Genomic DNA, 22,743 nt, shown 5'->3' on the forward strand with positions numbered 1-22,743 from the left:
ATTTAAAAGGAAAATCATTTTTGGTGATGAATGATGAGCAACAAAGGATCATGCATGCCAGATGGCACTTGAATAAGCTTTCCACAGTGATAGAAAAGTAAACAAAAAAACCACAACAATGTTATAATAAATGTCATTTTTAGCTTCTGTGGTCATGTTTTTGCAATCTAAACACTACAAGACTGTTGTACAGTTGAAGCAAGGATAAAATATCAACTCTAGTGACGACACAGCTGCTTTAATGAGTTCCACACAAGATGGGACTTGAACCCACAATCCCTGGCTTAGGAGGCCAGTGCCTTATCCATTAGGCCACTGGGGCTTACTGACTTTCTCATTCAAGACTGATAGGTTTTTAATAGTCAATTATTTATTTTTGAGAAAAAGTGAAGCTGTTTACTGTGTTCTTTGCATTACCAAGTCCAGCAAGAAATGTGCTGGTACTATCCAGAGCTGTCAGTATGGATTATCATGCTCTATTGCAAAAAAACTATTTGATGCAACTGCTTTACCAACAGTGTGTTAATCTTGTCAATTGCTGTTTTGTTGGCTGACTGAAGGAAGATATGCAGTGCATTTGAACCAAAGCAGATGTGTGCTGACAACTTAAATTCACAATCATGTTTGTGTTTTTTCTTTCTTTCTTTCTTTCTTTCTTTCTTTCTTTCTTTCTTTCTTTCTTTCTTTCTTTCTTTCTTTCTTTCTTTCTCTCTTTCTTTCTTTCTTCCATCCTTTGTAATATCATATTAAATATTAAGGTAGAAGATTATAATCAATGACTAATGACATAAGAAAAAGGAAAAAAACTGTAAACAAAACTGCTTCAGGTGAGACTTGAATTCACAACCTTGACATTGCTCAACAGATACTGTATTATAAGTACCACACGCTGTCCAATTGCACCACTGGAGCACTGTGCAGCATAAAACAGTTATGCTAGATGTGGATTTTATTCAATACAATCAGTACAGTCATAAGAATTTAAAAAGAAAATCATTTTTGGTGATGAATGATGAGCAACAAAGGATCATGCATGCCAGATGGCACTTGAATAAGCTTTTCACAGTGATAGAAAAGTAAACAAAAAACCCACAACAATGTTATAATAAATGTCATTTTTAGCTTCTGTGGTCATGTTTTTGCAATCTAAACACTACAAGACTGTTGTACAGTTGAAGCAAGGATAAAGTATCAACTCTAGTGACGACACAGCTGCTTTAATGAGTTCCACCCCAGATGGGACTTGAACCCACAATCCCTGGCTTAGGAGGCCAGTGCCTTATCCATTAGGCCACTGGGGCTTACTGACTTTCTCAATCAAGACTGATAGGTTTTTAATAGTCAATTATTTATTTTTGAGAAAAAGTGAAGCTGTTTACTGTGTTCTTTGCATTTCCAAGTCCAGCAAGAAATGTGCTGGTACTATCCAGAGCTGTCAGTATGGATTATCATGCTCTATTGCAAAAAAACTATTTGATGCAACTGCTTTACCAACAGTGTGTTAATCTTGTCAATTGCTGTTTTGTTGGCTGAATGAAGGAAGATATGCAGTGCATTTGAACCAAAGCAGATGTGTGCTGACAACTTAAATTTACAATCATATTTGTGTTTTTTCTTTCTTTCTTTCTTTCTTTCTTTCTTTCTTTCTTTCTTTCTTTCTTTCCTTCTTTCTTTCTTTCTTTCTTTCTTCCATCCTTTGTAATATCATATTAAATATTAAGGTAGAAGATTATAATCAATGACTAATGACATAAGAAAAAGGAAAAAAACTGTAAACAAAACTGCTTCAGGTGAGACTTGAATTCACAACCTTGACATTGCTCAACAGATACTGTCTTATAAGTACCATGCGCTGTCCAATTGCACCACTGGAGCACTGTGCAGCATAAAACAGTTATGCTAGATGTGGATTTTATTCAATACAATCAGTACAGTCATAAGAATTTAAAAAGAAAATCATTTTTGGTGATGAATGATGAGCAACAAAGGATCATGCATGCCAGATGGCACTTGAATAAGCTTTCCACAGTGATAGAAAAGTAAACAAAAAAACCACAACAATGTTATAATAAATGTCATTTTTAGCTTCTGTGGTCATGTTTTTGCAATCTAAACACTACAAGACTGTTGTACAGTTGAAGCAAGGATAAAGTATCAACTCTAGTGACGACACAGCTGCTTTAATGATTTCCACCCCAGATGGGACTTGAACCCACAATCCCTGGCTTAGGAGGCCAGTGATTTATCCATTAGGCCACTGGGGCTTACTGACTTTCTAATTCAAGACTGATAGGTTTTTAATAGTCAATTATTTATTTTTGAGAAAAAGTGAAGCTGTTTACTGTGTTCTTTGCATTACCAAGTCCAGCAAGAAATGTGCTGGTACTATCCAGAGCTGTCAGTATGGATTATCATGCTATATTGCAAAAAATCTATTTGATGCAACTGCTTTACCAACAGTGTGTTAAGCTTTTCAATTGCTGTTTTGTTGGCTGACTGAAGGAAGATATGCAGTGCATTTGAACCAAAGCAGATGTGTGCTGACAACTTAAATTCACAATCATATTTGTGTTCTTTCTTTCTTTCTTTCTTTCTTTCTTTCTTTCTTTCTTTCTTTCTTTCTTTCTTTCTTTCTTTCTTTCTTTCTTTCTTTCTTTCTTTCTTTCTTTCTTTCTTTCTTTCTTTCTTTCTTTCTCTCTTTCTTTCTTTCTTTCTTTCTTTCTTCCATCCTTTGTAATATCATATTAAATATTAAGGTAGAAGATTATAATCAATGACTAATGACATAAGAAAAAGGAAAAAAACTGTAAACAAAACTGCTTCAGGTGAGACTTGAATTCACAACCTTGACATTGCTCAACAGATACTGTCTTATAAGTACCACGCGCTGTCAAATTGCACCACTGGAGCACTTTGCAGTATAAAACAGTTATGCTAGATGTGGATTTTATTCAATACAATCAGTACAGTCATAAGAATTTAAAAAGAAAATCATTTTTGGTGATTAATGATGAGCAACAAAGGATCATGCATGCCAGATGGCACTTGAATAAGCTTTCCACAGTGATAGAAAAGTAAACAAAAAAACCACAACAATGTTATAATAAATGTCATTTTTAGCTTCTGTGGTCATGTTTTTGCAATCTAAACACTACAAGACTGTTGTACAGTTGAAGCAAGGATAAAATATCAACTCTAGTGACGACACAGCTGCTTTAATGAGTTCCACACCAGATGGGACTTGAACCCACAATCCCTGGCTGAGGAGGCCAGTGCCTTATCCATTAGGCCACTGGGGCTTACTGACTTTCTCATTCAAGACTGATAGGTTTTTAATAGTCAATTATTTATTTTTGAGAAAAAGTGAAGCTGTTTACTGTGTTCTTTGCATTACCAAGTCCAGCAAGAAATGTGCTGGTACTATCCAGAGCTGTCAGTATGGATTATCATGCTATATTGCAAAAAATCTATTTGATGAAACTGCTTTACCAACAGTGTGTTAAGCTTTTCAATTGCTGTTTTGTTGGCTGACTGAAGGAAGATATGCAGTGCATTTGAACCAAAGCAGATGTGTGCTGACAACTTAAATTCACAATCATATTTGTGTTTTTTCTTTCTTTCTTTCTTTCTTTCTTTCTTTCTTTCTTTCTTCCATCCTTTGTAATATCATATTAAATATTAAGGTAGAAGATTATAATCAATGACTAATGACATAAGAAAAAGGAAAAAAACTGTAAACAAAACTGCTTCAGGTGAGACTTGAATTCACAACCATGACATTGCTCAACAGAGACTGTCTTATAAGTACCACGCGCTGTCCAATTGCACCACTGGAGCACTGTGCAGCATAAAACAGTTATGCTAGATGTTGATTTTATTCAATACAATCAGTACAGTCATAAGAATTTAAAAAGAAAATCATTTTTGGTGATGAATGATGAGCAACAAAGGATCATGCATGCCAGATGGCACTTGAATAAGCTTTTCACAGTGATAGAAAAGTAAACAAAAAACCCACAACAATGTTATAATAAATGTCATTTTTCGCTTCTGTGGTCATGTTTTTGCAATCTAAACACTACAAGACTGTTGTACAGTTGAAGCAAGGATAAAGTATCAACTCTAGTGACGACACAGCTGCTTTAATGAGTTCCACCCCAGATGGGACTTGAACCCACAATCCCTGGCTTAGGAGGCCAGTGCCTTATCCATTAGGCCACTGGGGCTTACTGACTTTCTCATTCAAGACTGATATGTTTTTAATAGTCAATTATTTATTTTTGAGAAAAAGTGAAGCTGTTTACTGTGTTCTTTGCATTACCAAGTTCAGCAAGAAATGTGCTGGTACTATCCAGAGCTGTCAGTATGGATTATCATGCTCTATTGCAAAAAAACTATTTGATGCAACTGCTTTACCAACAGTGTGTTAATTTTTTCAATTGCTGTTTTGTTGGCTGACTGAAGGAAGATATGCAGTGCATTTGAACCAAAGCAGATGTGTGCTGACAACTTAAATTTACAATCATATTTGTGTTTTTTCATTCTTTCTTTCTTTCTTTCTTTCTTTCTTTCTTTCTTTCTTTCTTTCTTTCTTTCTTTCTTTCTTTCTTTCTTTCTTTCTTTCTTTCTTCCATCCTTTGTAATATCATATTAAATATTAAGGTAGAAGATGATTATCAATGACTAATGACATAAGAAAAAGGAAAAAAAAACTGTAAACAAAACTGCTTCAGGTGAGACTTGAATTCACAACCTTGACATTGCTCAACAGATACTGTCTTATAAGTACCACGCGCTGTCCAATTGCACCACTGGAGCACTGTGCAGCATAAAACAGTTATGCTAGATCTGGATTTTATTCAATACAATCAGTACAGTCATAAGAATTTAAAAAGAAAATCATTTTTGGTGATGAATGATGAGCAACAAAGGATCATGCATGCCAGATGGCACTTGAATAAGCTTTCCACAGTGATAGAAAAGTAAACAAAAAACCCACAACAATGTTATAATAAATGTCATTTTTCGCTTCTGTGGTTATGTTTTTGCAATCTAAACACTACAAGACTGTTGTAGCAAGGATAAAGTATCAACTCTACTGACGACACAGCTGCTTTAATGAGTTCCACCCCAGATGGGACTTGAACCCACAATCCCTGGCTTAGGAGGCCAGTGCCTTATCCATTAGGCCACTGGGGCTTACTGACTTTCTCATTCAAGACTGATATGTTTTTAATAGTCAATTATTTATTTTTGAGAAAAAGTTAAGCTGTTTACTGTGTTCTTTGCATTACCAAGTCCAGCAAGAAATGTGCTGGTACTATCCAGAGCTGTCAGTATGGATTATCATGCTCTATTGCAAAAAAACTATTTGATGCAACTGCTTTACCAACAGTGTGTTAATCTTTTCAATTGCTGTTTTGTTGGCTGACTGAAGGAAGATATGCAGTGCATTTGAATCAAAGCAGATGTGTGCTGACAACTTAAATTTACAATCATATTTGTGTTTTTTCTTTCTTTCTTTCTTTCTTTCTTTCTTTCTTTCTTTCTTTCTTTCTTTCTTTCTTTCTTTCTTTCTTTCTTCCTTCCATCCTTTGTAATATCATATTAAATATTAAGGTAGAAGATTATAATCAATGACTAATGACATAAGAAAAAGGAAAAAAACTGTAAACAAAACTGCTTCAGGTGAGACTTGAATTCACAACCTTGACATTGCTCAACAGATACTGTCTTATAAGTACCACGCGCTGTCCAATTGCACCACTGGAGCACTGTGCAGCATAAAACAGTTATGCTAGATGTGGATTTTATTCAATACAATCAGTACAGTCATAAGAATTTAAAAAGAAAATAATTTTTGGTGATGAATGATGAGCAACAAAGGATCATGCATGCCAGATGGCACTTGAATAAGCTTTCCACAGTGATAGAAAAGTAAACAAAAAAACCACAACAATGTTATAATAAATGTCATTTTTAGCTTCTGTGGTCATGTTTTTTCAATCTAAACACTACAAGACTGTTGTACAGTTGAAGCAAGGATAAAATATCAACTCTAGTGACGACACAGCTGCTTTAATGAGTTCCACATCAGATGGGACTTGAACCCACAATCCCTGGCTTAGGAGGCCAGTGCCTTATCCATTAGGCCACTGGGGCTTACTGACTTTCTCATTCAAGACTGATATGTTTTTAATAGTCAATTATTTATTTTTGAGAAAAAGTGAAGCTGTTTACTGTGTTCTTTGCATTACCAAGTCCAGCAAGAAATGTGCTGGTACTATCCAGAGCTGTCAGTATGGATTATCATGCTCTATTGCAAAAAAACTATTTGATGCAACTGCTTTACCAACAGTGTGTTAATCTTTTCAATTGCTGTTTTGTTGGCTGACTGAAGGAAGATATGCAGTGCATTTGAACCAAAGCAGATGTGTGCTGACAACTTAAATTTACAATCATATTTGTGTTTTTTCTTTCTTTCTTTCTTTCTTTCTTTCTTTCTTTCTTTCTTTCTTTCTTTCTTTCTTTCTTTCTTTCTTTCTTTCTTTCTTTCTTTCTTCCATCCTTTGTAATATCATATTAAATATTAAGGTAGAAGATTATAATCAATGACTAATGACATAAGAAAAAGGAAAAAAACTGTAAACAAAACTGCTTCAGGTGAGACTTGAATTCACAACCTTGACATTGCTCAACATATACTGTCTTATAAGTAACACACGCTGTCCAATTGCACCACTGGAGCACTGTGCAGCATAAAACAGTTATGCTAGATGTGGATTTTATTTAATACAATCAGTACAGTCATAAGAATTTAAAAAGAAAATCATTTTTGGTGATGAATGATGAGCAACAAAGGATCATGCATGCCAGATGGCACTTGAATAAGCTTTTCACAGTGATAGAAAAGTAAACAAAAAACCCACAACAATGTTATAATAAATGTCATTTTTAGCTTCTGTGGTCATGTTTTTGCAATCTAAACACTACAAGACTGTTGTACAGTTGAAGCAAGTATAAAGTATCAACTCTAGTGACGACACAGCTGCTTTAATGAGTTCCACCCCAGATGGGACTTGAACCCACAATCCCTGGCTTAGGAGGCCAGTGCCTTATCCATTAGGCCACTGCGGCTTACTGACTTTCTCAATCAAGACTGATAGGTTTTTAATAGTCAATTATTTATTTTTGAGAAAAAGTGAAGCTGTTTACTGTGTTCTTTGCATTACCAAGTCCAGCAAGAAATGTGCTGGTACTATCCAGAGCTGTCAGTATGGATTATCATGCTCTATTGCAAAAAAACTATTTGATGCAACTGCTTTACCAACAGTGTGTTAATCTTGTCAATTGCTGTTTTGTTGGCTGAATGAAGGAAGATATGCAGTGCATTTGAACCAAAGCAGATGTGTGCTGACAACTTAAATTTACAATCATATTTGTGTTTTTTCTTTCTTTCTTTCTTTCCTTCTTTCTTTCTTTCTTTCTTTCTTTCTTTCTTTCTTTCTTTCTTCCATCCTTTGTAATATCATATTAAATATTAAGGTAGAAGATTATAATCAATGACTAATGACATAAGAAAAAGGAAAAAAACTGTAAACAAAACTGCTTCAGGTGAGACTTGAATTCACAACCTTGACATTGCTCAACAGATACTGTCTTATAAGTACCACGCGCTGTCCAATTGCACCACTGGAGCACTGTGCAGCATAAAACAGTTATGCTAGATGTGGATTTTATTCAATACAATCAGTACAGTCATAAGAATTTAAAAAGAAAATCATTTTTGGTGATGAATGATGAGCAACAAAGGATCATGCATGCCAGATGGCACTTGAATAAGCTTTCCACAGTGATAGAAAAGTAAACAAAAAAACCAAAACAATGTTATAATAAATGTCATTTTTAGCTTCTGTGGTCATGTTTTTGCAATCTAAACACTACAAGACTGTTGTACAGTTGAAGCAAGGATAAAATATCAACTCTAGTGACGACACAGCTGCTTTAATGAGTTCCACACCAGATGGGACTTGAACCCACAATCCCTGGCTTAGGAGGCCAGTGCCTTATCCATTAGGCCACTGGGGCTTACTGACTTTCTCATTCAAGACTGATAGGTTTTTAATAGTCAATTATTTATTTTTGAGAAAAAGTGAAGCTGTTTACTGTGTTCTTTGCATTACCAAGTCCAGCAAGAAATGTGCTGGTACTATCCAGAGCTGTCAGTATGGATTATCATGCTCTATTGCAAAAAAACTATTTGATGCAACTGCTTTACCAACAGTGTGTTAATCTTGTCAATTGCTGTTTTGTTGGCTGACTGAAGGAAGATATGCAGTGCATTTGAACCAAAGCAGATGTGTGCTGACAACTTAAATTCACAATCATGTTTGTGTTTTTTCTTTCTTTCTTTCTTTCTTTCTTTCTTTCTTTCTTTCTTTCTTTCTTTCTTTCTTTCTTTCTTTCTTTCTTTCTCTCTTTCTTTCTTTCTTCCATCCTTTGTAATATCATATTAAATATTAAGGTAGAAGATTATAATCAATGACTAATGACATAAGAAAAAGGAAAAAAACTGTAAACAAAACTGCTTCAGGTGAGACTTGAATTCACAACCTTGACATTGCTCAACAGATACTGTATTATAAGTACCACACGCTGTCCAATTGCACCACTGGAGCACTGTGCAGCATAAAACAGTTATGCTAGATGTGGATTTTATTCAATACAATCAGTACAGTCATAAGAATTTAAAAAGAAAATCATTTTTGGTGATGAATGATGAGCAACAAAGGATCATGCATGCCAGATGGCACTTGAATAAGCTTTTCACAGTGATAGAAAAGTAAACAAAAAACCCACAACAATGTTATAATAAATGTCATTTTTCGCTTCTGTGGTCATGTTTTTGCAATCTAAACACTACAAGACTGTTGTACAGTTGAAGCAAGGATAAAGTATCAACTCTAGTGACGACACAGCTGCTTTAATGAGTTCCACCCCAGATGGGACTTGAACCCACAATCCCTGGCTTAGGAGGCCAGTGCCTTATCCATTAGGCCACTGGGGCTTACTGACTTTCTCATTCAAGACTGATATGTTTTTAATAGTCAATTATTTATTTTTGAGAAAAAGTGAAGCTGTTTACTGTGTTCTTTGCATTACCAAGTTCAGCAAGAAATGTGCTGGTACTATCCAGAGCTGTCAGTATGGATTATCATGCTCTATTGCAAAAAAACTATTTGATGCAACTGCTTTACCAACAGTGTGTTAATTTTTTCAATTGCTGTTTTGTTGGCTGACTGAAGGAAGATATGCAGTGCATTTGAACCAAAGCAGATGTGTGCTGACAACTTAAATTTACAATCATATTTGTGTTTTTTCATTCTTTCTTTCTTTCTTTCTTTCTTTCTTTCTTTCTTTCTTTCTTTCTTTCTTTCTTTCTTTCTTTCTTTCTTTCTTTCTTTCTTTCTTTCTTCCATCCTTTGTAATATCATATTAAATATTAAGGTAGAAGATGATTATCAATGACTAATGACATAAGAAAAAGGAAAAAAAAACTGTAAACAAAACTGCTTCAGGTGAGACTTGAATTCACAACCTTGACATTGCTCAACAGATACTGTCTTATAAGTACCACGCGCTGTCCAATTGCACCACTGGAGCACTGTGCAGCATAAAACAGTTATGCTAGATCTGGATTTTATTCAATACAATCAGTACAGTCATAAGAATTTAAAAAGAAAATCATTTTTGGTGATGAATGATGAGCAACAAAGGATCATGCATGCCAGATGGCACTTGAATAAGCTTTCCACAGTGATAGAAAAGTAAACAAAAAACCCACAACAATGTTATAATAAATGTCATTTTTCGCTTCTGTGGTTATGTTTTTGCAATCTAAACACTACAAGACTGTTGTAGCAAGGATAAAGTATCAACTCTACTGACGACACAGCTGCTTTAATGAGTTCCACCCCAGATGGGACTTGAACCCACAATCCCTGGCTTAGGAGGCCAGTGCCTTATCCATTAGGCCACTGGGGCTTACTGACTTTCTCATTCAAGACTGATATGTTTTTAATAGTCAATTATTTATTTTTGAGAAAAAGTTAAGCTGTTTACTGTGTTCTTTGCATTACCAAGTCCAGCAAGAAATGTGCTGGTACTATCCAGAGCTGTCAGTATGGATTATCATGCTCTATTGCAAAAAAACTATTTGATGCAACTGCTTTACCAACAGTGTGTTAATCTTTTCAATTGCTGTTTTGTTGGCTGACTGAAGGAAGATATGCAGTGCATTTGAATCAAAGCAGATGTGTGCTGACAACTTAAATTTACAATCATATTTGTGTTTTTTCTTTCTTTCTTTCTTTCTTTCTTTCTTTCTTTCTTTCTTTCTTTCTTTCTTTCTTTCTTTCTTTCTTTCTTTCTTCCTTCCATCCTTTGTAATATCATATTAAATATTAAGGTAGAAGATTATAATCAATGACTAATGACATAAGAAAAAGGAAAAAAACTGTAAACAAAACTGCTTCAGGTGAGACTTGAATTCACAACCTTGACATTGCTCAACAGATACTGTCTTATAAGTACCACGCGCTGTCCAATTGCACCACTGGAGCACTGTGCAGCATAAAACAGTTATGCTAGATGTGGATTTTATTCAATACAATCAGTACAGTCATAAGAATTTAAAAAGAAAATAATTTTTGGTGATGAATGATGAGCAACAAAGGATCATGCATGCCAGATGGCACTTGAATAAGCTTTCCACAGTGATAGAAAAGTAAACAAAAAAACCACAACAATGTTATAATAAATGTCATTTTTAGCTTCTGTGGTCATGTTTTTTCAATCTAAACACTACAAGACTGTTGTACAGTTGAAGCAAGGATAAAATATCAACTCTAGTGACGACACAGCTGCTTTAATGAGTTCCACATCAGATGGGACTTGAACCCACAATCCCTGGCTTAGGAGGCCAGTGCCTTATCCATTAGGCCACTGGGGCTTACTGACTTTCTCATTCAAGACTGATATGTTTTTAATAGTCAATTATTTATTTTTGAGAAAAAGTGAAGCTGTTTACTGTGTTCTTTGCATTACCAAGTCCAGCAAGAAATGTGCTGGTACTATCCAGAGCTGTCAGTATGGATTATCATGCTCTATTGCAAAAAAACTATTTGATGCAACTGCTTTACCAACAGTGTGTTAATCTTTTCAATTGCTGTTTTGTTGGCTGACTGAAGGAAGATATGCAGTGCATTTGAACCAAAGCAGATGTGTGCTGACAACTTAAATTTACAATCATATTTGTGTTTTTTCTTTCTTTCTTTCTTTCTTTCTTTCTTTCTTTCTTTCTTTCTTTCTTTCTTTCTTTCTTTCTTTCTTTCTTTCTTTCTTTCTTTCTTCCATCCTTTGTAATATCATATTAAATATTAAGGTAGAAGATTATAATCAATGACTAATGACATAAGAAAAAGGAAAAAAACTGTAAACAAAACTGCTTCAGGTGAGACTTGAATTCACAACCTTGACATTGCTCAACATATACTGTCTTATAAGTAACACACGCTGTCCAATTGCACCACTGGAGCACTGTGCAGCATAAAACAGTTATGCTAGATGTGGATTTTATTTAATACAATCAGTACAGTCATAAGAATTTAAAAAGAAAATCATTTTTGGTGATGAATGATGAGCAACAAAGGATCATGCATGCCAGATGGCACTTGAATAAGCTTTTCACAGTGATAGAAAAGTAAACAAAAAACCCACAACAATGTTATAATAAATGTCATTTTTAGCTTCTGTGGTCATGTTTTTGCAATCTAAACACTACAAGACTGTTGTACAGTTGAAGCAAGTATAAAGTATCAACTCTAGTGACGACACAGCTGCTTTAATGAGTTCCACCCCAGATGGGACTTGAACCCACAATCCCTGGCTTAGGAGGCCAGTGCCTTATCCATTAGGCCACTGCGGCTTACTGACTTTCTCAATCAAGACTGATAGGTTTTTAATAGTCAATTATTTATTTTTGAGAAAAAGTGAAGCTGTTTACTGTGTTCTTTGCATTACCAAGTCCAGCAAGAAATGTGCTGGTACTATCCAGAGCTGTCAGTATGGATTATCATGCTCTATTGCAAAAAAACTATTTGATGCAACTGCTTTACCAACAGTGTGTTAATCTTGTCAATTGCTGTTTTGTTGGCTGAATGAAGGAAGATATGCAGTGCATTTGAACCAAAGCAGATGTGTGCTGACAACTTAAATTTACAATCATATTTGTGTTTTTTCTTTCTTTCTTTCTTTCCTTCTTTCTTTCTTTCTTTCTTTCTTTCTTTCTTTCTTTCTTTCTTTCTTCCATCCTTTGTAATATCATATTAAATATTAAGGTAGAAGATTATAATCAATGACTAATGACATAAGAAAAAGGAAAAAAACTGTAAACAAAACTGCTTCAGGTGAGACTTGAATTCACAACCTTGACATTGCTCAACAGATACTGTCTTATAAGTACCACGCGCTGTCCAATTGCACCACTGGAGCACTGTGCAGCATAAAACAGTTATGCTAGATGTGGATTTTATTCAATACAATCAGTACAGTCATAAGAATTTAAAAAGAAAATCATTTTTGGTGATGAATGATGAGCAACAAAGGATCATGCATGCCAGATGGCACTTGAATAAGCTTTCCACAGTGATAGAAAAGTAAACAAAAAAACCAAAACAATGTTATAATAAATGTCATTTTTAGCTTCTGTGGTCATGTTTTTGCAATCTAAACACTACAAGACTGTTGTACAGTTGAAGCAAGGATAAAATATCAACTCTAGTGACGACACAGCTGCTTTAATGAGTTCCACACCAGATGGGACTTGAACCCACAATCCCTGGCTTAGGAGGCCAGTGCCTTATCCATTAGGCCACTGGGGCTTACTGACTTTCTCATTCAAGACTGATAGGTTTTTAATAGTCAATTATTTATTTTTGAGAAAAAGTGAAGCTGTTTACTGTGTTCTTTGCATTACCAAGTCCAGCAAGAAATGTGCTGGTACTATCCAGAGCTGTCAGTATGGATTATCATGCTCTATTGCAAAAAAACTATTTGATGCAACTGCTTTACCAACAGTGTGTTAATCTTGTCAATTGCTGTTTTGTTGGCTGACTGAAGGAAGATATGCAGTGCATTTGAACCAAAGCAGATGTGTGCTGACAACTTAAATTCACAATCATGTTTGTGTTTTTTCTTTCTTTCTTTCTTTCTTTCTTTCTTTCTTTCTTTCTTTCTTTCTTTCTTTCTTTCTTTCTTTCTTTCTCTCTTTCTTTCTTTCTTCCATCCTTTGTAATATCATATTAAATATTAAGGTAGAAGATTATAATCAATGACTAATGACATAAGAAAAAGGAAAAAAACTGTAAACAAAACTGCTTCAGGTGAGACTTGAATTCACAACCTTGACATTGCTCAACAGATACTGTATTATAAGTACCACACGCTGTCCAATTGCACCACTGGAGCACTGTGCAGCATAAAACAGTTATGCTAGATGTGGATTTTATTCAATACAATCAGTACAGTCATAAGAATTTAAAAAGAAAATCATTTTTGGTGATGAATGATGAGCAACAAAGGATCATGCATGCCAGATGGCACTTGAATAAGCTTTTCACAGTGATAGAAAAGTAAACAAAAAACCCACAACAATGTTATAATAAATGTCATTTTTAGCTTCTGTGGTCATGTTTTTGCAATCTAAACACTACAAGACTGTTGTACAGTTGAAGCAAGGATAAAGTATCAACTCTAGTGACGACACAGCTGCTTTAATGAGTTCCACCCCAGATGGGACTTGAACCCACAATCCCTGGCTTAGGATGCCAGTGCCTTATCCATTAGGCCACTGGGGCTTACTGACTTTCTCAATCAAGACTGATAGGTTTTTAATAGTCAATTATTTATTTTTGAGAAAAAGTGAAGCTGTTTACTGTGTTCTTTGCATTTCCAAGTCCAGCAAGAAATGTGCTGGTACTATCCAGAGCTGTCAGTATGGATTATCATGCTCTATTGCAAAAAAACTATTTGATGCAACTGCTTTACCAACAGTGTGTTAATCTTGTCAATTGCTGTTTTGTTGGCTGAATGAAGGAAGATATGCAGTGCATTTGAACCAAAGCAGATGTGTGCTGACAACTTAAATTTACAATCATATTTGTGTTTTTTCTTTCTTTCTTTCTTTCTTTCTTTCTTTCTTTCCTTCTTTCTTTCTTTCTTTCTTTCTTTCTTCCATCCTTTGTAATATCATATTAAATATTAAGGTAGAAGATTATAATCAATGACTAATGACATAAGAAAAAGGAAAAAAACTGTAAACAAAACTGCTTCAGGTGAGACTTGAATTCACAACCTTGACATTGCTCAACAGATACTGTCTTATAAGTACCATGCGCTGTCCAATTGCACCACTGGAGCACTGTGCAGCATAAAACAGTTATGCTAGATGTGGATTTTATTCAATACAATCAGTACAGTCATAAGAATTTAAAAAGAAAATAATTTTTGGTGATGAATGATGAGCAACAAAGGATCATGCATGCCAGATGGCACTTGAATAAGCTTTCCACAGTGATAGAAAAGTAAACAAAAAAACCACAACAATGTTATAATAAATGTCATTTTTAGCTTCTGTGGTCATGTTTTTGCAATCTAAACACTACAAGACTGTTGTACAGTTGAAGCAAGGATAAAATATCAACTCTAGTGACGACACAGCTGCTTTAATGAGTTCCACACCAGATGGGACTTGAACCCACAATCCCTGGCTGAGGAGGCCAGTGCCTTATCCATTAGGCCACTGGGGCTTACTGACTTTCTCATTCAAGACTGATAGGTTTTTAATAGTCAATTATTTATTTTTGAGAAAAAGTGAAGCTGTTTACTGTGTTCTTTGCATTACCAAGTCCAGCAAGAAATGTGCTGGTACTATCCAGAGCTGTCAGTATGGATTATCATGCTATATTGCAAAAAATCTATTTGATGAAACTGCTTTACCAACAGTGTGTTAAGCTTTTCAATTGCTGTTTTGTTGGCTGACTGAAGGAAGATATGCAGTGCATTTGAACCAAAGCAGATGTGTGCTGACAACTTAAATTCACAATCATATTTGTGTTTTTTCTTTCTTTCTTTCTTTCTTTCTTTCTTTCTTTCTTTCTTTCTTTCTTCCATCCTTTGTAATATCATATTAAATATTAAGGTAGAAGATTATAATCAATGACTAATGACATAAGAAAAAGGAAAAAAACTGTAAACAAAACTGCTTCAGGTGAGACTTGAATTCACAACCATGACATTGCTCAACAGAGACTGTCTTATAAGTACCACGCGCTGTCCAATTGCACCACTGGAGCACTGTGCAGCATAAAACAGTTATGCTAGATGTTGATTTTATTCAATACAATCAGTACAGTCATAAGAATTTAAAAAGAAAATCATTTTTGGTGATGAATGATGAGCAACAAAGGATCATGCATGCCAGATGGCACTTGAATAAGCTTTTCACAGTGATAGAAAAGTAAACAAAAAACCCACAACAATGTTATAATAAATGTCATTTTTCGCTTCTGTGGTCATGTTTTTGCAATCTAAACACTACAAGACTGTTGTACAGTTGAAGCAAGGATAAAGTATCAACTCTAGTGACGACACAGCTGCTTTAATGAGTTCCACCCCAGATGGGACTTGAACCCACAATCCCTGGCTTAGGAGGCCAGTGCCTTATCCATTAGGCCACTGGGGCTTACTGACTTTCTCATTCAAGACTGATATGTTTTTAATAGTCAATTATTTATTTTTGAGAAAAAGTGAAGCTGTTTACTGTGTTCTTTGCATTACCAAGTTCAGCAAGAAATGTGCTGGTACTATCCAGAGCTGTCAGTATGGATTATCATGCTCTATTGCAAAAAAACTATTTGATGCAACTGCTTTACCAACAGTGTGTTAATTTTTTCAATTGCTGTTTTGTTGGCTGACTGAAGGAAGATATGCAGTGCATTTGAACCAAAGCAGATGTGTGCTGACAACTTAAATTTACAATCATATTTGTGTTTTTTCATTCTTTCTTTCTTTCTTTCTTTCTTTCTTTCTTTCTTTCTTTCTTTCTTTCTTTCTTTCTTTCTTTCTTTCTTTCTTTCTTTCTTCCATCCTTTGTAATATCATATTAAATATTAAGGTAGAAGATGATTATCAATGACTAATGACATAAGAAAAAGGAAAAAAAAACTGTAAACAAAACTGCTTCAGGTGAGACTTGAATTCACAACCTTGACATTGCTCAACAGATACTGTCTTATAAGTACCACGCGCTGTCCAATTGCACCACTGGAGCACTGTGCAGCATAAAACAGTTATGCTAGATCTGGATTTTATTCAATACAATCAGTACAGTCATAAGAATTTAAAAAGAAAATCATTTTTGGTGATGAATGATGAGCAACAAAGGATCATGCATGCCAGATGGCACTTGAATAAGCTTTCCACAGTGATAGAAAAGTAAACAAAAAACCCACAACAATGTTATAATAAATGTCATTTTTCGCTTCTGTGGTTATGTTTTTGCAATCTAAACACTACAAGACTGTTGTAGCAAGGATAAAGTATCAACTCTACTGACGACACAGCTGCTTTAATGAGTTCCACCCCAGATGGGACTTGAACCCACAATCCCTGGCTTAGGAGGCCAGTGCCTTATCCATTAGGCCACTGGGGCTTACTGACTTTCTCATTCAAGACTGATATGTTTTTAATAGTCAATTATTTATTTTTGAGAAAAAGTTAAGCTGTTTACTGTGTTCTTTGCATTACCAAGTCCAGCAAGAAATGTGCTGGTACTATCCAGAGCTGTCAGTATGGATTATCATGCTCTATTGCAAAAAAACTATTTGATGCAACTGCTTTACCAACAGTGTGTTAATCTTTTCAATTGCTGTTTTGTTGGCTGACTGAAGGAAGATATGCAGTGCATTTGAATCAAAGCAGATGTGTGCTGACAACTTAAATTTACAATCATATTTGTGTTTTTTCTTTCTTTCTTTCTTTCTTTCTTTCTTTCTTTCTTTCTTTCTTTCTTTCTTTCTTTCTTTCTTTCTTTCTTTCTTTCTTTCTTTCTTCCTTCCATCCTTTGTAATATCATATTAAATATTAAGGTAGAAGATTATAATCAATGACTAATGACATAAGAAAAAGGAAAAAAACTGTAAACAAAACTGCTTCAGGTGAGACTTGAATTCACAACCTTGACATTGCTCAACAGATACTGTCTTATAAGTACCACGCGCTGTCCAATTGCACCACTGGAGCACTGTGCAGCATAAAACAGTTATGCTAGATGTGGATTTTATTCAATACAATCAGTACAGTCATAAGAATTTAAAAAGAAAATAATTTTTGGTGATGAATGATGAGCAACAAAGGATCATGCATGCCAGATGGCACTTGAATAAGCTTTCCACAGTGATAGAAAAGTAAACAAAAAAACCACAACAATGTTATAATAAATGTCATTTTTAGCTTCTGTGGTCATGTTTTTTCAATCTAAACACTACAAGACTGTTGTACAGTTGAAGCAAGGATAAAATATCAACTCTAGTGACGACACAGCTGCTTTAATGAGTTCCACATCAGATGGGACTTGAACCCACAATCCCTGGCTTAGGAGGCCAGTGCCTTATCCATTAGGCCACTGGGGCTTACTGACTTTCTCATTCAAGACTGATATGTTTTTAATAGTCAATTATTTATTTTTGAGAAAAAGTGAAGCTGTTTACTGTGTTCTTTGCATTACCAAGTCCAGCAAGAAATGTGCTGGTACTATCCAGAGCTGTCAGTATGGATTATCATGCTCTATTGCAAAAAAACTATTTGATGCAACTGCTTTACCAACAGTGTGTTAATCTTTTCAATTGCTGTTTTGTTGGCTGACTGAAGGAAGATATGCAGTGCATTTGAACCAAAGCAGATGTGTGCTGACAACTTAAATTTACAATCATATTTGTGTTTTTTCTTTCTTTCTTTCTTTCTTTCTTTCTTTCTTTCTTTCTTTCTTTCTTTCTTTCTTTCTTTCTTTCTTTCTTTCTTTCTTCCATCCTTTGTAATATCATATTAAATATTAAGGTAGAAGATTATAATCAATGACTAATGACATAAGAAAAAGGAAAAAAACTGTAAACAAAACTGCTTCAGGTGAGACTTGAATTCACAACCTTGACATTGCTCAACATATACTGTCTTATAAGTAACACACGCTGTCCAATTGCACCACTGGAGCACTGTGCAGCATAAAACAGTTATGCTAGATGTGGATTTTATTTAATACAATCAGTACAGTCATAAGAATTTAAAAAGAAAATCATTTTTGGTGATGAATGATGAGCAACAAAGGATCATGCATGCCAGATGGCACTTGAATAAGCTTTTCACAGTGATAGAAAAGTAAACAAAAAACCCACAACAATGTTATAATAAATGTCATTTTTAGCTTCTGTGGTCATGTTTTTGCAATCTAAACACTACAAGACTGTTGTACAGTTGAAGCAAGTATAAAGTATCAACTCTAGTGACGACACAGCTGCTTTAATGAGTTCCACCCCAGATGGGACTTGAACCCACAATCCCTGGCTTAGGAGGCCAGTGCCTTATCCATTAGGCCACTGCGGCTTACTGACTTTCTCAATCAAGACTGATAGGTTTTTAATAGTCAATTATTTATTTTTGAGAAAAAGTGAAGCTGTTTACTGTGTTCTTTGCATTACCAAGTCCAGCAAGAAATGTGCTGGTACTATCCAGAGCTGTCAGTATGGATTATCATGCTCTATTGCAAAAAAACTATTTGATGCAACTGCTTTACCAACAGTGTGTTAATCTTGTCAATTGCTGTTTTGTTGGCTGAATGAAGGAAGATATGCAGTGCATTTGAACCAAAGCAGATGTGTGCTGACAACTTAAATTTACAATCATATTTGTGTTTTTTCTTTCTTTCTTTCTTTCCTTCTTTCTTTCTTTCTTTCTTTCTTTCTTTCTTCCATCCTTTGTAATATCATATTAAATATTAAGGTAGAAGATTATAATCAATGACTAATGACATAAGAAAAAGGAAAAAAACTGTAAACAAAACTGCTTCAGGTGAGACTTGAATTCACAACCTTGACATTGCTCAACAGATACTGTCTTATAAGTACCACGCGCTGTCCAATTGCACCACTGGAGCACTGTGCAGCATAAAACAGTTATGCTAGATGTGGATTTTATTCAATACAATCAGTACAGTCATAAGAATTTAAAAAGAAAATCATTTTTGGTGATGAATGATGAGCAACAAAGGATCATGCATGCCAGATGGCACTTGAATAAGCTTTCCACAGTGATAGAAAAGTAAACAAAAAAACCAAAACAATGTTATAATAAATGTCATTTTTAGCTTCTGTGGTCATGTTTTTGCAATCTAAACACTACAAGACTGTTGTACAGTTGAAGCAAGGATAAAATATCAACTCTAGTGACGACACAGCTGCTTTAATGAGTTCCACACCAGATGGGACTTGAACCCACAATCCCTGGCTTAGGAGGCCAGTGCCTTATCCATTAGGCCACTGGGGCTTACTGACTTTCTCATTCAAGACTGATAGGTTTTTAATAGTCAATTATTTATTTTTGAGAAAAAGTGAAGCTGTTTACTGTGTTCTTTGCATTACCAAGTCCAGCAAGAAATGTGCTGGTACTATCCAGAGCTGTCAGTATGGATTATCATGCTCTATTGCAAAAAAACTATTTGATGCAACTGCTTTACCAACAGTGTGTTAATCTTGTCAATTGCTGTTTTGTTGGCTGACTGAAGGAAGATATGCAGTGCATTTGAACCAAAGCAGATGTGTGCTGACAACTTAAATTCACAATCATGTTTGTGTTTTTTCTTTCTTTCTTTCTTTCTTTCTTTCTTTCTTTCTTTCTTTCTTTCTTTCTTTCTTTCTTTCTTTCTTTCTTTCTCTCTTTCTTTCTTTCTTCCATCCTTTGTAATATCATATTAAATATTAAGGTAGAAGATTATAATCAATGACTAATGACATAAGAAAAAGGAAAAAAACTGTAAACAAAACTGCTTCAGGTGAGACTTGAATTCACAACCTTGACATTGCTCAACAGATACTGTATTATAAGTACCACACGCTGTCCAATTGCACCACTGGAGCACTGTGCAGCATAAAACAGTTATGCTAGATGTGGATTTTATTTAATACAATCAGTACAGTCATAAGAATTTAAAAAGAAAATCATTTTTGGTGATGAATGATGAGCAACAAAGGATCATGCATGCCAGATGGCACTTGAATAAGCTTTTCACAGTGATAGAAAAGTAAACAAAAAACCCACAACAATGTTATAATAAATGTCATTTTTAGCTTCTGTGGTCATGTTTTTGCAATCTAAACACTACAAGACTGTTGTACAGTTGAAGCAAGGATAAAGTATCAACTCTAGTGACGACACAGCTGCTTTAATGAGTTCCACCCCAGATGGGACTTGAACCCACAATCCCTGGCTTAGGATGCCAGTGCCTTATCCATTAGGCCACTGGGGCTTACTGACTTTCTCAATCAAGACTGATAGGTTTTTAATAGTCAATTATTTATTTTTGAGAAAAAGTGAAGCTGTTTACTGTGTTCTTTGCATTTCCAAGTCCAGCAAGAAATGTGCTGGTACTATCCAGAGCTGTCAGTATGGATTATCATGCTCTATTGCAAAAAAACTATTTGATGCAACTGCTTTACCAACAGTGTGTTAATCTTGTCAATTGCTGTTTTGTTGGCTGAATGAAGGAAGATATGCAGTGCATTTGAACCAAAGCAGATGTGTGCTGACAACTTAAATTTACAATCATATTTGTGTTTTTTCTTTCTTTCTTTCTTTCTTTCTTTCCTTCTTTCTTTCTTTCTTTCTTTCTTTCTTCCATCCTTTGTAATATCATATTAAATATTAAGGTAGAAGATTATAATCAATGACTAATGACATAAGAAAAAGGAAAAAAACTGTAAACAAAACTGCTTCAGGTGAGACTTGAATTCACAACCTTGACATTGCTCAACAGATACTGTCTTATAAGTACCATGCGCTGTCCAATTGCACCACTGGAGCACTGTGCAGCATAAAACAGTTATGCTAGATGTGGATTTTATTCAATACAATCAGTACAGTCATAAGAATTTAAAAAGAAAATAATTTTTGGTGATGAATGATGAGCAACAAAGGATCATGCATGCCAGATGGCACTTGAATAAGCTTTCCACAGTGATAGAAAAGTAAACAAAAAAACCACAACAATGTTATAATAAATGTCATTTTTAGCTTCTGTGGTCATGTTTTTGCAATCTAAACACTACAAGACTGTTGTACAGTTGAAGCAAGGATGAAATATCAACTCTAGTGATGACACAGCTGCTTTAATGAGTTCCACACCAGATGGGATTTGAACCCACAATCCCTGGCTTAGGAGGCCAGTGCCTTATCCATTAGGCCACTGGGGCTTACTGACTTTCTCATTCAAGACTGATAGGTTTTTAATAGTCAATTATTTATTTTTGAGAAAAAGTGAAGCTGTTTACTGTGTTCTTTGCATTACCAAGTCCAGCAAGAAATGTGCTGGTACTATCCAGAGCTGTCAGTATGGATTATCATGCTCTATTGCAAAAAAACTATTTGATGCAACTGCTTTACCAACAGTGTGTTAATCTTGTCAATTGCTGTTTTGTTGGCTGACTGAAGGAAGATATGCAGTGCATTTGAACCAAAGCAGATGTGTGCTGACAACTTAAATTCACAATCATGTTTGTGTTTTTTCTTTCTTTCTTTCTTTCTTTCTTTCTTTCTTTCTTTCTTTCTTTCTTTCTTTCTTTCTTTCTTTCTTTCTTTCTCTCTTTCTTTCTTTCTTCCATCCTTTGTAATATCATATTAAATATTAAGGTAGAAGATTATAATCAATGACTAATGACATAAGAAAAAGGAAAAAAACTGTAAACAAAACTGCTTCAGGTGAGACTTGAATTCACAACCTTGACATTGCTCAACAGATACTGTATTATAAGTACCACACGCTGTCCAATTGCACCACTGGAGCACTGTGCAGCATAAAACAGTTATGCTAGATGTGGATTTTATTTAATACAATCAGTACAGTCATAAGAATTTAAAAAGAAAATCATTTTTGGTGATGAATGATGAGCAACAAAGGATAATGCATGCCAGATGGCACTTGAATAAGCTTTTCACAGTGATAGAAAAGTAAACAAAAAACCCACAACAATGTTATAATAAATGTCATTTTTAGCTTCTGTGGTCATGTTTTTGCAATCTAAACACTACAAGACTGTTGTACAGTTGAAGCAAGTATAAAGTATCAACTCTAGTGACGACACAGCTGCTTTAATGAGTTCCACCCCAGATGGGACTTGAACCCACAATCCCTGGCTTAGAAGGCCAGTGCCTTATCCATTAGGCCACTGGGGCTTACTGACTTTCTCAATCAAGACTGATAGGTTTTTAATAGTCAATTATTTATTTTTGAGAAAAAGTGAAGCTGTTTACTGTGTTCTTTGCATTACCAAGTCCAGCAAGAAATGTGCTGGTACTATCCAGAGCTGTCAGTATGGATTATCATGCTCTATTGCAAAAAAACTATTTGATGCAACTGCT

At 34.9% G+C, this 22,743-nt stretch overlaps 17 non-coding genes across 17 annotated transcripts; all 17 read right to left on the reverse strand.

Annotated features, from left to right (window-relative positions):
* Positions 1-1,228: 1,228 nt before the first annotated feature.
* Positions 1,229-1,301, reverse strand: TRNAR-CCU (transfer RNA arginine (anticodon CCU)). Its single transcript has one exon. It is a non-coding gene; the product is annotated as a tRNA-Arg (tRNA).
* Positions 1,302-4,153: 2,852 nt separating this feature from the next.
* TRNAR-CCU (transfer RNA arginine (anticodon CCU)) lies at positions 4,154-4,226 on the reverse strand. Its single transcript has one exon. It is a non-coding gene; the product is annotated as a tRNA-Arg (tRNA).
* Positions 4,227-5,126: 900 nt separating this feature from the next.
* Positions 5,127-5,199, reverse strand: TRNAR-CCU (transfer RNA arginine (anticodon CCU)). The gene has a single exon. It is a non-coding gene; the product is annotated as a tRNA-Arg (tRNA).
* Positions 5,200-7,064: 1,865 nt separating this feature from the next.
* Positions 7,065-7,137, reverse strand: TRNAR-CCU (transfer RNA arginine (anticodon CCU)). The gene has a single exon. It is a non-coding gene; the product is annotated as a tRNA-Arg (tRNA).
* An 878-nt stretch (positions 7,138-8,015) lies between these two features.
* Positions 8,016-8,088, reverse strand: TRNAR-CCU (transfer RNA arginine (anticodon CCU)). Its single transcript has one exon. It is a non-coding gene; the product is annotated as a tRNA-Arg (tRNA).
* Positions 8,089-8,994: 906 nt separating this feature from the next.
* On the reverse strand, positions 8,995-9,067 carry TRNAR-CCU (transfer RNA arginine (anticodon CCU)). Its single transcript has one exon. It is a non-coding gene; the product is annotated as a tRNA-Arg (tRNA).
* Positions 9,068-9,971: 904 nt separating this feature from the next.
* TRNAR-CCU (transfer RNA arginine (anticodon CCU)) lies at positions 9,972-10,044 on the reverse strand. Its single transcript has one exon. It is a non-coding gene; the product is annotated as a tRNA-Arg (tRNA).
* Positions 10,045-11,913: 1,869 nt separating this feature from the next.
* Positions 11,914-11,986, reverse strand: TRNAR-CCU (transfer RNA arginine (anticodon CCU)). Its single transcript has one exon. It is a non-coding gene; the product is annotated as a tRNA-Arg (tRNA).
* Positions 11,987-12,868: 882 nt separating this feature from the next.
* Positions 12,869-12,941, reverse strand: TRNAR-CCU (transfer RNA arginine (anticodon CCU)). Its single transcript has one exon. It is a non-coding gene; the product is annotated as a tRNA-Arg (tRNA).
* A 902-nt stretch (positions 12,942-13,843) lies between these two features.
* TRNAR-CCU (transfer RNA arginine (anticodon CCU)) lies at positions 13,844-13,916 on the reverse strand. Its single transcript has one exon. It is a non-coding gene; the product is annotated as a tRNA-Arg (tRNA).
* A 1,813-nt stretch (positions 13,917-15,729) lies between these two features.
* TRNAR-CCU (transfer RNA arginine (anticodon CCU)) lies at positions 15,730-15,802 on the reverse strand. Its single transcript has one exon. It is a non-coding gene; the product is annotated as a tRNA-Arg (tRNA).
* Positions 15,803-16,698: 896 nt separating this feature from the next.
* TRNAR-CCU (transfer RNA arginine (anticodon CCU)) lies at positions 16,699-16,771 on the reverse strand. Its single transcript has one exon. It is a non-coding gene; the product is annotated as a tRNA-Arg (tRNA).
* Positions 16,772-18,644: 1,873 nt separating this feature from the next.
* Positions 18,645-18,717, reverse strand: TRNAR-CCU (transfer RNA arginine (anticodon CCU)). Its single transcript has one exon. It is a non-coding gene; the product is annotated as a tRNA-Arg (tRNA).
* Positions 18,718-19,583: 866 nt separating this feature from the next.
* TRNAR-CCU (transfer RNA arginine (anticodon CCU)) lies at positions 19,584-19,656 on the reverse strand. Its single transcript has one exon. It is a non-coding gene; the product is annotated as a tRNA-Arg (tRNA).
* A 906-nt stretch (positions 19,657-20,562) lies between these two features.
* TRNAR-CCU (transfer RNA arginine (anticodon CCU)) lies at positions 20,563-20,635 on the reverse strand. The gene has a single exon. It is a non-coding gene; the product is annotated as a tRNA-Arg (tRNA).
* Positions 20,636-21,505: 870 nt separating this feature from the next.
* Positions 21,506-21,578, reverse strand: TRNAR-CCU (transfer RNA arginine (anticodon CCU)). The gene has a single exon. It is a non-coding gene; the product is annotated as a tRNA-Arg (tRNA).
* A 906-nt stretch (positions 21,579-22,484) lies between these two features.
* On the reverse strand, positions 22,485-22,557 carry TRNAR-UCU (transfer RNA arginine (anticodon UCU)). Its single transcript has one exon. It is a non-coding gene; the product is annotated as a tRNA-Arg (tRNA).
* Between the last annotated feature and the right edge of the window lie 186 nt (positions 22,558-22,743).

The sequence above is a fragment of the Pseudophryne corroboree genome, unplaced genomic scaffold (assembly GCF_028390025.1).
Source record: "Pseudophryne corroboree isolate aPseCor3 unplaced genomic scaffold, aPseCor3.hap2 scaffold_129, whole genome shotgun sequence".
Lineage (NCBI taxonomy): Eukaryota > Metazoa > Chordata > Amphibia > Anura > Myobatrachidae > Pseudophryne > Pseudophryne corroboree.